Below are 16,028 nucleotides of genomic sequence, written 5' to 3' on the forward strand. Positions count from 1 at the left end.
AGGTGCCATGACAAATCGCTTTTTTCGCCCGAGTTCTGAAATAATCTTGTTTAGATTTTTATACAATTTGCATTACACAAATATCAGGAGACAGGTTTAACGTTCCTCTAATGTCTCAAAATTTAATGTAAGCAAGAACAACAATGATAAAGTTGATATTGAAAGAATATCACCTCATCACTTGATTAGAAATGTGTTTGGTTCATAAAAAAGATATTTGCATCTATCTTGTATTTGAACAATTATAATTATGTACGTCTTGTATAGACGATAGTCAAATAACAAATGGTTTCCTTGGCAGATTCGTGTTTAGTTTATCTTGATAATAACATCAAATATGAAGTTTCAATGTTTAAATCTAAATCATTGTATATGTAAAGAGAATCATTGTAGAGAGTGTAAATCTTACTGTCGAAACTATTGTCCTATGAGTATTAAATTGTTTTTATACTTAACTTATGTTTATATGATTATCGTGTGTACAAACCAATATTTGTAGAGAGACATTTAAGGTAAACCGTAAAAATAATGATGTCAATATCTTAGACTAAGAATGTGGGTTATTGTAACGTGTCAATGACACAACAGCTTTGAGACATTTCAATGTGTTTCTTAATGCTAAGTTTGTTTGTTTGTTTTGATTTTTACGGCACGTCAACACATAACTGGCCATATCGTTCCGAATGTTATAATATGCTTAAAATGTTATGTCAAACTTTGTAAATGACAATGAAAATGAGCCGCCAATCAGATCCTAGAATACAAGTTTATCTTTTTCAAATAATCAATGATTGTTTTTTATGGAATTGTATTAAAGAGTTTCTTGAGTGAACTTACACAATAAAATCTATTACGGCCCTGTTAAAAAATCATGACATTCAAGAAGAAAATGCTTGACAGTAAAATTTTCATTTCAAGCTACACAGAAAGGGCCATTGTCAAGAGTGGGTAATGTTAGTGTGTCCAATTCAGCATCGAAGAAGAACTGTTTGATCATGGCGGTTTGACAGAGATAGAGATGGTGACACATCAAGAGATGTGTTTATATATCATGAAATTCATTAAAAAACGGCATTGTCGTAATTTGCTAAGTGTCATGTCATAATAAACTAAGGCGAAATTGTGTTGTAATGATAACCATCTATGATTAAGTACGACAGGCGGCATTTTATTCTAAAAATCTACTCTCTCTGCCTAAGATTTTTATTTTTTTACTTCATGAGGACGGAATCAAATTTGACCTTTTTCTTAGTCATGACCATTCATGGAACCCCAGCCATTTCCTCAATTTCCATAATATCTCATTATATTAATTTTGTCTCCAGATTTTATATTTATTTAATGAAATTGAGACCTTATACGTGGATATCGGTTTTTATTTGTAACAAACTTTAATGTGTCTGGTTCTTGATCGATAACACCATGATTTTGATGACATTTTCTTACATCAATTTAATCTCAAATTACCGATAGTCAAAAAGTTACGTATATTTTGTGGTTTTATCTGTGTCTAAATGTTCGTGAAATCTAAGTAATAGTTATTGTATGAAAATGAAATTGTATGACATCAAAATCATGCCCTTGGCGACATCGATGGTCATGTTTTTGCGGAAAACGATCAAAGCCATAACGTGTTAGAAAACACAGATAATAAATTGTTTCAATAAAATATTCTTACTTGCTTTTGTAATTGTGTTCGCTGTTATTGATAACTGCTCAGATAAACTAGTTTTGCTCTGCATGGTAATAATTATTGATTCAGGTCAAACGAATGATAGCACATGGTGCGCTATTCACACTGTATACAAAGGAACGAATTACTATTGATATAACAATTAAAATAACTTATGTATCAATAAATATAATCAATAGCGCAGCCAATAGGTAAATAAGTAATATGTTCTAATGGACTGGTCAAACAAATATTACGAGGACGTGGAAGGTAGTTTGCACTTGACAGGAAGGACCGTCCAAGAACAGGGTCAATCAAACGTGAATAAAAAATGTTGTTTTTTACTTCCTTCCATACAACAGCCTTTATTATCTGGAGAGCCATATCCATGTGACATTTATTGATCCATTACAATCTTTACCATTCATTACGCTTATTGGGTTATTTTGCTGTCAAAGTCATTATTATATTTGTGATCAAAGGGAAATAGTACAAATGAATTAATTATGCATCGGTTTCTTTCTAAGATGCTTTGTAAGCAGAATATGTAATTACAGTTACATGTAAAGACGGAGTGACATTTGCCTGAAGTGGTGTCCATACCATAGGCACACACTTTTGATTGTCTTGATGTCTTTTATTGTATATCTTGCTTTGAACGATTAGGAAGAGGAACGACCTTCGATTGAGTTACGATATCTACATGCCAATAACACGGATATATTTCAATGCAGTATTGTTATAGGACAAGATAAACAGCGATTGCTTTTCAGTTTAACCGTTTGTTGTAGATCTGAAATTGCGATCAATTATATTTATTGTATGTGAATTCGAATACATTCTTGGTGAAGACCAATAAAGGTCGCCAATGTTATGCATGTTCTTCTGTCTTTTTATTACACCAATAAAAGTTTGCTCACATAGATAATTATATTGTTTTGCGAGAAAGCATACATGACTTGCGCAAAATCATTATCATTTCTAAAGTTTTAAATACATTTGTTTTTAATTAAATATGATTGATTAATCAAAGATTAGTTTAATTTAATACCCATCAAATTGTATTAGACGTAGATGACAATATAATTAAAAGTAAATTAATACCTATGTTATCATATATAGTTACTGTAACAAAATCTAGGGTATTTCAGGGCCATTATAGTAAGATCTAGGTCATTATGCAATTTCGGCCGCCTAGCTACTCGGCATTATTTTTCCATAATGGGCGAGTGAATGAGCGCACGTGCAAAATGACGTAATCAACTGTCAGAGCGTTCAAGATGGCTGCGGACGTTGATTGAACTGTAGTCATTTGAACACAAAATTTTAAGTTTAAATGACGCTATCAATCTCAATCAGCAATGCTTAACATGGAAGATTTATAAACTCAAGAAAAGAATACAATAACTCTTCCAAAGACAAAACATGACCCTCAGAACTGCAAAAAATGATTTCAATTTGACGGTAGAAAAAATATCGGATCGATTCGATGGCAATTAGAGCGAGACATCAGTCTCGGAAACCGTTCGCGAAAGCACAAATGTTCTTAAAAAAACTGGCACTAAATGTTATTCTCACCAAAAAATATTGAGTATTTATAGATATCAACATTGTCTCATATCCATTTTGTTTGTCAGATTTCATAGGGTTAAACGGAATGACATATGTTTGTTTATATTGACAACTGTCCGTTTCTTAGAAAGGGCGACAACCAAGATAAGCGGCGATGTCAAAATGCCGTATTTCGGACATAGGTATTAAAGCCGTTAATACTTGGTTGCTGCTCGGCATTATGCGATAATGGCCCTCGATTCCATAATGTCCTTCATTATGCACATCTTCGGGCCATTATCGCATAATGCCGAGCAGCAACCAAGTATTAACCTCCTATCATAGATCAGTCAGACAAATAGAAAACATTACTAGATTAGTCCACATATAAATATCATTTTACTAAGCCAAACAAGGTCAACTTATTACAGTTGTTACAAAATGACTAAATGTTATGTTACTGTTTCTTTAATTATTCTAAAAAAAATCTGACTTACGGAATATTTCAAATATCCTTTTTTATAAAAAATCCAAGAGACAAAATAGTCTTAGTAAACTGAACAAATTACCAATGACAAAATATTTAAAAAATAGATCACAATAACACACCAGGGCTATAAAAAGTTTATTTTATTCAAAACGTATGATACCATGCTACCTTTCTTAATATTTCTTTTATGAACACATCTGATGTTTAAAATAAAATATTTTACAATTTTAAGTTGAATACTGCTTTAGCCAGTGCTTAAGGACATGGATGGTAGCATGTAATTACGATTAAATTCATGAAAAGGCTTAATCTAATCAGCCTGCAATATTTTTCAATTTTACTGTTTTTGGCGGGGTTTTTTTGTTTGCTTTTTTTTTTAGAAATTCCATCATTCACTATATTGACGTGTCCTTAAGGATAACATTGGCCATCAGGTATTTTCTTAATCAATTACATTCGTATCCGAAGCATTTAATAAGTCTCAAGAAATAGCCTTATCTTATAACGTCACAAGAACATTTTATTATACTTGTAGCATTACGCTTAATTCAGAAAAAGAAATCTACGGTAATAGCCTGTTGACATGAACAATAATTCTCACACACGTTTGTTTCAGGTAGAATATGAAATATGTGCTTATTAATTTTAATTTAAGGGTTTAAAACAAAAACTTAAAAAAACTTAATATTGTTGTTAGTAATTGTGCTTTCTGAAATGCAATTCATTTGTCGCAAAATTACTGTTGCAAGACTTTTCGTTCAACTGAATAAGTTATTCGGAAATCTGTCCGATACAATAATGTTAACTGCTAATAACAAATGAAATACCCGGAAAAAGTAAAATAACAATATTTTTTTTCTCCAAAACCAATGTAACAGTAGCTGTACCTGAACCCGTTTTCTCGAGTTAAAAATTGCGGGATTATCAACGCATTTTTGTCGTTTAAAACAACTTTTTTAGAACAATATAAATCAATACAAGTAAATGCAATGTACAGATATATCTGTTATTAATTCTGGATAATGTTTAATATAATAAAGGCCCATTATGCCTCAGAAATGCTTTCATTTCTATATCTCAAAAACTGTTTATTTTTGTTATCTTGTTAAAGTTTCCAAAAGCATACTCACTTCCTATTTACACGCATTATCTCTTGCATCTTTAGTTATGTTGGTCATTGGTATAAATATAGTGAATTACTATTTTGAATGGAAGTCATATTAGTACTTTGTTTACACCTTAAGGTAGACCATGGGTAATGGGCACCATAAAGAACTGTAAAATTGACAACATAGGACAGTTATATGTCTTCATGGTCACCTGTATGCAAAATTTAAATAAAATTTACCGTGTAGTTTATGAGTTATGGATATATTTCTGAACTAAGACCTTGCCATTTGAAGGGCTTATTTTCAGAAATGAGGAAGCTGTAAATAATCTGTAATTTCATCATTATAAAAAATGTTTTTCTATTGCTCATTGTTAAGAAACAAATAATAACATTCAGGTAACACATTACACAACCAAAATGTTTGGTTCTAAACAAAATGTTCTTAATATGTATAAAATGTAAACCTACCCCACCCACTTTTAACACTAATTTTACCATTTCCCCATCTAAAATGCCTTATTCAAAATATCCCTAAAATTTATCGAAATGAGGGTCTGTTTTCAAACTTTGCCTAATTTTTTTCAAAGGTATATTAGTTGATCATGCGAAATATAAAATACTTTTACCGTGTAGTTTTTATTTTATCGAACTTTGAAAATATCTGGTATCATATTTGTTATAAATTTTGGCATGATTTAACAAAAAAAAATACCTAAAATAATTATATAATTAAAATCAAACTTTTTTTCTTCCATAAGGGATCAGAGAGATACATAAATAATGTTAAAAAGAAAAAAAGAAAGAAAAAAAAAGATGCCCCTTCTGGGGTTTGAACCCACGCCCCTCAATTTCAATGTAGTTTACAAACGATTTTAGCCTATTTGAATACTCTTCAAAGTGGAGGTAATGCATTACCCATGGTCTACCTTAACTTCCTTTCTGACACATAACGGCATGTTCATCGCTACGATTTCCAGTAGTAAAACATCCAACATGCACTTAATCCATTTTAAACTCAGATTTGAAATTACTAAATAACTAAAGAAATTATAGATGTCTGAGGCATAATGTGCCTTTAAAGGACAAAAAACATGAAAAGTATTTAAGAAATATAAACAAAATGATCAATGGGTATTTATGTATCAATGTTAAAGTCTAACGTTTCTAGAATCAATTCAAAACTTTGATGAGAAGATCGATTTTCTAAAAGTATTTTAATAGTATTCAAAATAATTCATTAAATTATCTTAGCAATGCATTTATATCCAGGATGTATGTAAAGTAGATTTAAGAGACAATGTGCACATTAGTATCTCTTACAAAATCATAGTATTTGCAACTTGCTTTATTCTCAATTATGTCGCTGAATGAGTCACATTAAAATATTATTTACATACATTTGACATTATATAAGTTTCATCCGTCTGAAGCAAAATTTAGTCAATGTTTAGCAATGCTTCTGCTTATAACTTTATATTATTATTTACCTCTATAAATGCGCACTCTATAAATGCGCAAACATCCTTGTTATGCACCATAAGAGCCCTGCAAGAATACATTTGTAAACGTCATGTCAATTACAGTTATTTATCTGGGAAAGATCGTTCTAATACACATTGCGGATGTCAAATGTTGCTAGACTGGTTTAAGTTAAGGAAAATTTATAATATGACTGAATAAAACCGTGATAGAAATAATAAATAAATAAATGTATAAAGATCTTGGAATTTGGGAAAACACATTGCTGCTACGTTTTCTGTGTAAAAGTGGGTGTTTTTGTGTGGAATAGAATATTGGAGATATAAATTTAAATTTTAAAGAGCATTGTCATTAATAAAAAAGAACGTTTCAATGCCATATTGAAGGAAAAAAATGTTTTGTTAATGATTCTATGCAGAAAAAGGACATATGTTTTTGTCACAACTAAATAATTACTTGTAGTGGACGCAATTCTCCTGCCCAGATGTGATAAATATTTCAATTTTCTAGAAATATCAGCAGATTGCTTAAAGGCAGACTTCTTTTTACAAGTAATGATATTTGTAACGAATTCATCCAGAGATAACTTGTTTATGTCAAGACAATGTCAAATAAAACAAATCAAGCTAACGACTCTATTTTTGTTTGTTTTGTATAATTTGTCATTTATATATAGTATGACATAGCTTTCAGTGGGAGTTCCGTTAAGGGTGATAGTTTCCCTTACTGTAACACTAAATTACCTTAATTCGTTATAGTTGTGACTTATTCCATCCGCCAAAAAGTGAAAACACTGATAAATTAAATATTGCAACAAATGTTCGGAACATGCGTTTAAACATTGTTAAAGAAACCAATTGAAATTATATTTTTTTAAATATTCGTGCGAATCAAGGCTTTACTTAAAAACAATCGTTGTGCAAAGAAATGTCGGTGGAAATACATGCTCTTTTATGGGCGTCACTGATCAAATTGACTGGAAATCGTTTGTTTCCGATGCTGACCTTTATATACCCCCTACATTTAGTTTTTCGTCCTATTTTCAAACTGCTCCACAACAAAATTGTTACTTTGAGAAATGACAATAAGTGTTTTTGTATTTGTTGTTGTTGTTCTTTTTATTTTGCCTTTTCTTTAATTATACAAATTTTCTATCTCATGATATCCTGAAAAAATATTATCTCTACTGCGCACTGTTAAAATTTACTCATTATTTTGAAGCATATGTTCAAGTAAAAAACGTTGCATTTTAATATTCTACTTTTGGGAGAGTCATGTTTTTACCACTCAGTTAAACAACTTTAGGAGGTATGCCTTCCCAAAATAGAAAGAAGTCGTTCAACTCATACACCAACAAGAACGTGGATCACTCTCTGAATGCCAGTTGACAAATTTATATTCATTTAAGTATCATTTCTTAGCAAACTAATTTAATCATTTACCATAAACGTCAGATCATATTTAATTTAGTATAAGTAAAAACAATCTTAAAGCACATTTCTCTTGTCACTCTCTATGATGTAAAACACTGGCGGCTACAAAGTATTTAAGAACATTTACAAACATGATCATTTTAGGATGTTTCGACAATACATCAAAGGCCGATTGCCTATTAAAGCAAGAACTTTACACTGTTGGAGACTTATTACAGTTTCCAATACATTACCCTTTTGTCATTAAATTGTACCATCTTTGGTGTGTGTTTTTGTGTGTGTTGTTTGTTTGCATTTTGCATTATTGAAGTCAAAATACTTATGTGTGTACATTTTTCTACCTTTGCCATATTTTTTCTAAAATTCTTTCGCCATTTTTTCAGTTGATAAGCATTTTACATGTTAAAATACATTATAACAACATAGTTAAACAGGTTTGTCCTTCGCTTCGTACAGAAAGAACAAAATCTGAGGTTTATATAAGGCCTTTTATTTATAATTGGCATATTCAGACAAAGGAAAACGTCAAAAATAAATAACACAAATTAGAGCAAAATTACACGGATGTATCCATGAAATAATCAACATTTAAATTGAACAAAGAGGAAAAGAGGACTCGATATGTGAAAATATTTGATAGGCTGTTGCTTCGTCGTTGTTTAACCATTCATGACAATCATAATAAGTTATTGGCTATGATAAACACAAGACACTTTTCGAGATCTAAGTATATGTTAGTGTTCATCCGTGCTGTTTCTGTAGAACAGCTACGGATGAACACTAACATATTTAGTGTCAAGCTTTATTTGGCCATTGATTGCGTCACTACGCGGTTTTATGAAATCCTATGAAAAATAGAAGGCGACTATGAACGGATTTCAATATAGTATCGACTTTTTTTCTTCTATGAAAATTAATACACATAATTTTTAAGAAATACAGCGTTTTCACTGGATGACAAATAAGGCTGGACACTAACATGTTTAATAAATCAATTGAAGAACATGCCAAATTATTCATTTGCATTCTGAAATGAATGAATATATCATTAGAAACGTGAATTTCTACGCTCAATAGTTTTGGTTTTCTTTACATTATGCATGTTAGAGTGTATAAAAATGGTTTAAATATGACTTAACAAAATGCAACATTGATTCCAATAAGTTGTCTTTCTGTTACGTATTTTATATAGCAATTTGGTTTAATAAAATAATAATATAGAAGTTAATTGTGTGTGTTCATTTAGAATTTAAACGATATAGTATTTAATATCAGTTTATTGATTACTGACAGTATTACAAAAGACGACTTTCGCGGGAAAAAAAAGAAAAAAAGATATCATCTTTAAATTCCGAATCTTAATAGAGTTGGTATCTGTTTCATGAAAACAATTATATAACTGGTAATACTGTACCATTTAATAAAATCATAGCAAACGGAAATGCTGTGTCAATTTGACATGATTAAGTTAACATCAAGTGTTGACGTACTTTGAGAGTTATTTTCTTGCATTATAATGTCTTGCCCTTACGGCATCCGATGCTATTTCTAGTACATGGATGTTTTATCGAATAACAACATGACCGTATGTAAACGGTAAACACCGTGGTAACATTCATGTCTTTAAATCTTCGACATGTACATGGCGTTTGATATTATGAAACGAAGACGTCAATGTTATAATTCTTAATATAAATATCGTGATAATAACAATGATACAACTTAACTTTGTCAAATGTATACAAGTGAAAGTTATTGAGTTTCGAGTTAATTTCAGTTCAATTTTGTAAAACATTTCCAGTCATTCGTGCATCAAAATTAAATTTGACAGTTGTTTATGCAGGTCATAATCAGAACATGTTGTTTGATGATGACTTAAATCAATAAAAACATTTTAAAACTACTGAAATGTATCATTCGTTTAATGACGAGTATTTCTCACAGATTTTTTAAACTTTTACTAATAAAAGTATATCCTAGTTTTTGATTGCAGACGATTGATTCCATTTGACAGTTTTAGTGCATTTAAAACGAAATGGATTAACTTATTGTGGCATAGATATTTTTGCTGATGGATAAAAGTTTCTGCCTCAGCTGATATTAAACCAGCACGAAAATGTTCTATGAGAAAATATTTTGAGCTTTCTGGCAAAAATGTCAACGTGTGTTTTTATTCCTTTTCTTAAAATGAGGCCGGAAAATTCAATTTTTTATTAAGCGGATTTTATGAAAGACTAAGGTCAAAAAATCAATATCATCGTGAAATGTTTTTGTTCCTAAGGTTTAACAAAATATAGAAATATTTGAACAAAAGTATGTGTCAGTTAAATATTTCAGACATATCTGGTGCAGATATCAGAATATTTAAGCGACTCCAATTAATACATTATTGGATAATATAATTGTAAATATATATTAAAATTGTGAATAAGCAGTACTATTTCTTTCTCCTTGGGCAATATTCATTTGTTCTGAATCTGAATAAAATTAGAATAAGGATAGTTTGCTATTCTTCTTTAAGCGCAAATTACTTAATACAATTTTAAACAACTCAAATACACTAACACTATATATATCAATATATTTCAATAGAAGCAAACATCATCATGAGAATGAAATGAAAATAAAGAATATTGATCAATAATTATTTATTTCGTATGGAAATATATTTCTGTCCTGTCTGACGGGTACATAATGATTAAGTAGTCAGAAGCGACGAGTTGTCGGTGTTTTACTTTAGTTTGTAGACTTCATTCATTAGTACAAATTTCGAGGGAATTGTCACAAATTACCCGATGTTACAGACCAGACACCAGAACAAGACAAAAAGCATTGTTTATGACATCTAAATTGCATCTTATTTATATCATGTCTGAAAGCAAGACTTAGGAGAAAACAGAGAAAAAAGGATTGGTTTTATTGATAGCGTAGGTTGTAGTAATAAACGCGACAACAACGACTTTAATAAATAATATTCGTTGGTCACGGAAATTGAATAACACCTGTTTATGCTATATAGTTATTTCTACACAATACAATAATAATTAATTTTATTGTGAAATCATTCGACCTTTTCAGATCATTTGTTATGATAACTAAATAAAAGCCCTTCTGATAATGAAACTTTTTGAATGATATACATGTATTGAGCTTTTTATGAAATTTTATACAAATTAAGTGTACGTTAAAAGAAAAAAAACAATCTGAATATACACTAATTTTATTATTTTCAATTATCATTTGATTTCAGAAACGGTCAATGCACATGTATGTGTTGGTAATAATAATAGGCCTTTGGTATATCTCAGATTATTATACCACCCGATTTATTGAACCAACGTATTATTCATATTTTATAATACTGCACGTTTGTAACGTCATTTTTCATTGGATAATCGTGACGTTTATATAGTTTTATATACACGGCTGCTGTCGATTCATGTAAAAATCTTACTTTTTCCCCTCAAAATGATGCTTGCTGTATCATAAATTCGTTATAAAGATTGTTGACAGGTTATATGGCCGTATATAAACGGCTGTTTGCAATATAACCCTCGCCTAACGGCTCGGGTTATATTTACAAATAGCCGTTTATATAGGACCATATAACCTGTCAACGATCTTTATAACTAATAATATAAACGGGATAGCAGCAAATTCAAAACAAGTATTTTTATTGTTAAACTTCTAGCAATGTTAATGTCTTCAAAGTGATGAAACAACAAGCACCATACCTGCAAAATATGGTGGTTGAAAACGTTCTGAAACAGGGATTACAAACAACAAGCGAAACTGTGCACAATGTCATTTAAGTATTACATTTTTTTATGACACAGCAATTTACAATTTCGCTGCAAGCTACCAGTCGAGATTGTTCATTTCTAATAAGGAGAAATTCAAAAGGTTGCGACAACATATACTAAATATACTAAAAGTAATGTTTAGTTTTATTTGCGTACAATTTTTTCTTGAAAATTGACTTTCCTATCTGATGAACAACAGTTAGTACAAAATCGTGAAATATTATTTATTGACATATAGGCTGTTGTCAATAAATTATGCATTATGCAAGTCTGTATTGTAAATGTTATATGTGTATGTACATATTCAGGAAACAAATATGTGTGAGCTAAATCTGTTACTTTGGTTCTAATGGACATGATTTATACGAAGAGCAATTCATAATTGAAGTTGATAGAATAGTAAAGCAGATGTTTTACATCTTCGAAAAAGCAATATTATAGACAGTTGTTGTTTTTCAACCGTTAATCAGTCGTCTTACATCGTCTAAGTAAAATAGAGCGAACAATTATATCGGCATCTGGTAAGTATAAAAACACTCATACGTCATTAATGAATAACATCGTTTATGGGGACAAATAAATTGACCTTAGAACCCATGGTGTTTGCCAATATATCAATGATAACAAAACAAACAAAAACGTTAAACTTATCACGAATAGTGTTAATTTATTAATATTGAGATACGACTACTCTTAAAGTTTTTTCTCAATATTTGTTTTTCATTGAACAAAATGTTCCTACACTCAAATTTCGTGTAAAACTTTATATACATGTATATATCTATTGGTAAATCCATAAGAAACATATTAATGACCATTGTAAATCAGCTACCTACATACTTATTATCGCTCTTTTAGCGTTTTAATGATCGTATCACAGTAACCTAAAAAACATATGCATTGCCATAGATATCGCTAATGTATCACTCCATTACAGTCATGTTTCACCGGCTTTCTCATAGCCATCATCGTGTTTATTGTACATATTTTTGATCAATTATTTTATTTACATGCATTAACAATGCCCGAATGAAAAAAGCATTGTTGGTTTGTGAATGTATTATACATACATGTATAATGGGTCCTGACGTTGTGGCAGAATCGTTTTGCACAAAATTGTTCAGGTTTGACCCAAATCGAATTTCATGCCTCAACATATTAAAGTTAAAAAATTCGGACAATAGCATGAACGGTAGCGTTTGCATCATTACTTGATATTATTCATATTAATGAATATAATTTGTTTTTATCATTTATTGTACCTTATCAATTCAGTTCCTAGACACTGTAATTGATAAATGGTATACAATTTTAAATAAAACAGTTTCGCTGTTTCAATTCAAACCAGCCAGACACAGACAGAAGTGTTAAAGATGAAGTAAGATTGATGCTATGGAATGTAAAAAAATTATTTTCAATAAAATATCAATGCGAAATGTTGCAGCAAAATTGACACTAATAAAAATGCTACTAATTTATTCCGACAGAGATGTAAAGGAAGAACATCTAGCCGTACAGAATTTCAACTATAGACCTACAGAACTTTCGTCATGTTTGCTAGCGGAATAATAGTGATGGACGATAGAATAAACTATCCTTGTTCAAATAAAAATACGGTACCCCCTTTATGTTCTTTGCCCTACTTGATGATCTACCTAAAGTCCATCGTAGCAGGGAGGATTAGTGGCAGTGATCTTTGATATTTTCTTTCATTTTAAACGTGTGCTATTTTCTTCTACATCATTGGTATAAATACACTGATTTAATAACCATAGCAGCATTTGTTGTGTCTAATGTGAACCTTTTGTTTACATTGGTAAAATGTAATTTAAACTGGAACAATACTGAATGTCAGTATCTAGCTCTGTAAATATAGAATTCGCCATAATAGTTATATTTATGATGCCACTAAAAGTACATAAAATGAATAAATTATGTTGAATTGATATTATTGTATTTACTAATCCGTCTACTTTGAAATGTTATTCAGGTCTGAAACAGGAAAAGAAAATGATTAAAATGTAATCAAACGACAATTTAATCGTAAACACGTAAACACTTCTGGTGTATGATTGGACTTTAGAACTTGTCAACGATATGCTTGTTTTGTTGTTTTTCTGACTTTTCTTCTTTTTGTTTGTATGTTTATCATGATACCATTGTGCTTTTTTGTGTTCAATGGTATACGGTAATAAATAACAAAAATCTAACGGTATCAAACAAACACGGAAAATAGAGTAACAGCTTTCTCATGAAAACAAGCTGTGTTGGATAATTGATAAGCTTATATATATATGCTTATATGAGAAACATTGCTTATTGTAAGTGAATAAGTCTTAATAGACCGCATGATTTAATAAGTGAAGCAATAAATTAATGTTCACCATATTGCTTTGATCAGTGGCTAATTGAGAGAGTAAAGAAAAAAAAAGCTGAAGGTAGGTCACAAAATCAATATACAATAGTGCGTTCTTAACAGTGGGAAGGTCACAAGAAACGTTATCCGTTTATACCTATAATATACAAACAGTAAAGGGCATTGTTGCCATTTATTGTGTTTCCATATTTAAGTTTAAATACATATGATTTAGCCGTAAAGATTACATTGCAATTAAATTAAAAACAATATTAATCGAATTTAGAAAGGTTTATCGGATTAGAACATTCCACAAGATGTTTTATCTTAACAACTCATGATTGCATAGTAAACTGTGGGATTCCGATATTTTTCAATAAACTGTATTTGTTTATCATGACAACAGGGACTTATGTTTTACGACATAATTAAATTACTTTCTCAAAAAAGATATTTTAATTATACTGTTGTCAAAAACTAAATGATCAATCAATCTTTACGAGGCCTATTTTATTCTTTCGCGTAGAATATGATACAATATCATTTAAATACACATAACATTCAAATTGTACTCAAGTAAGAGATTTCTTTATAATTAACGTGTAAAATCGGAAATAAAGCGCACAATCAATTGACCCAGAACTATACTAGTGGTTTGTGTTAGATAAAAAATAGTTTTTACCTCAACTAAATTGCTCTCATTTGCATTCAGCCTGAATGGTCTAAGAAGACAAGAAAGTAGGATTGGTTTCTGGAACTACAAGTATCAATTTATGTATAGGCAGATTATATAAATCAAGTGAGAAGCAAAATTAGCTGTACAGTATAACTATGTAATGCTGAGCCTTAAAAATGACACATTGTACTTTTTCAAATATTGAGGAGGAAAAGTGACAATAAATGCCTTTCTTTACATGAATGGTATGTTACATGCATGTCGCTTTTTAACGTTGATTATATTGGAAAAAACTAATAAAAGAAAGGAATACAAAACAAAACGGAAAAGACGCCAACATTATTATTAAGATATGTGTTTATTATATAGTATGTTCATCGCGTGTTTTGTGCTTTTACTTTTGTAAAGACAGTTTACAAATTTTGATGCACATTGTTTGTAATGTAATATAAATCTTTAAAATTATAATTTCTGCATGGAAACAAAACAGTGAAAGTTAAATCTCAATAACTATATTTGTGATCGCATTGTATTCTTTATTATGAAAGTTAATATGATTGTATTATTATATACGCGGTATCCAATTTTTACTGTCCACTCTTAAGAAAGGAAAACACAAGTTTTTGCTCAATTACTGAAAGACAATTTCTTTTTCGTAAACTTTTGATCTATTTAGTCAGACAAATTTAATCTAAGGGTTTCACATTGCTTGTATTTAATATAATGTACCACATCGTCATCGACAGCATCAAACTTTTTCATCTTTTATTCTCCCCTTACTATAAATTCAAGCAATAATCATACTCTGTTCAAGTTATTCATCATTTATGGCCATGACCTTTTATAGGACTATCACAGGTCCTAAATACGAGCTGCAAGGGAACATTTCATTACGAAAGTCTTGGTCATTTCATTGAGAAAATCGTATTTTCTTACTCTTTTATTACAGCATTGATTCCCTTTTTTAGACTTTATGCAAATGTAATACAGTTAAGAGGTCATAAACAAGGTTCCTCTGTGCAATATTAACTAGTATCCAGTGATAGGTCAATATCATCATGCTGTTCTTCTTTGTGTTTATCTGTTTATCAGTATTGAATCAGATTGTTTTTATTTATTCCAGAAAAGACTTTGAACGAGTGCAGAAGATTCGACGAATAATTCAAGTTAAAAGTCTTGTCACAAACCATTCACTTTTTGTGATGAATAACCTATATATTGCTGGTATCTATATCACTTTAAAAAGTGAGATGATTATTGTAGGAGTTACTATAATGTAAATACGCAACCACATGTGTAAAAAATAGCAAATATATTAAATTAATCAAATTCAGGAGGGTGTAATGCATTTTATTCTGAAAAAGTACATCATATTAGAAGCTGCTTAAATATCTTGTAAACAATATCGTCTCGGGGAAATCCTAGATCAAGATTTTGGTGCGTAAAATCAACTTGTC

Source organism: Ruditapes philippinarum, unplaced genomic scaffold (genome assembly GCF_026571515.1).
Source record: "Ruditapes philippinarum isolate M1 unplaced genomic scaffold, ASM2657151v2 ctg2304_1_1_1_1, whole genome shotgun sequence".
Classification (NCBI taxonomy): domain Eukaryota; kingdom Metazoa; phylum Mollusca; class Bivalvia; order Venerida; family Veneridae; genus Ruditapes; species Ruditapes philippinarum.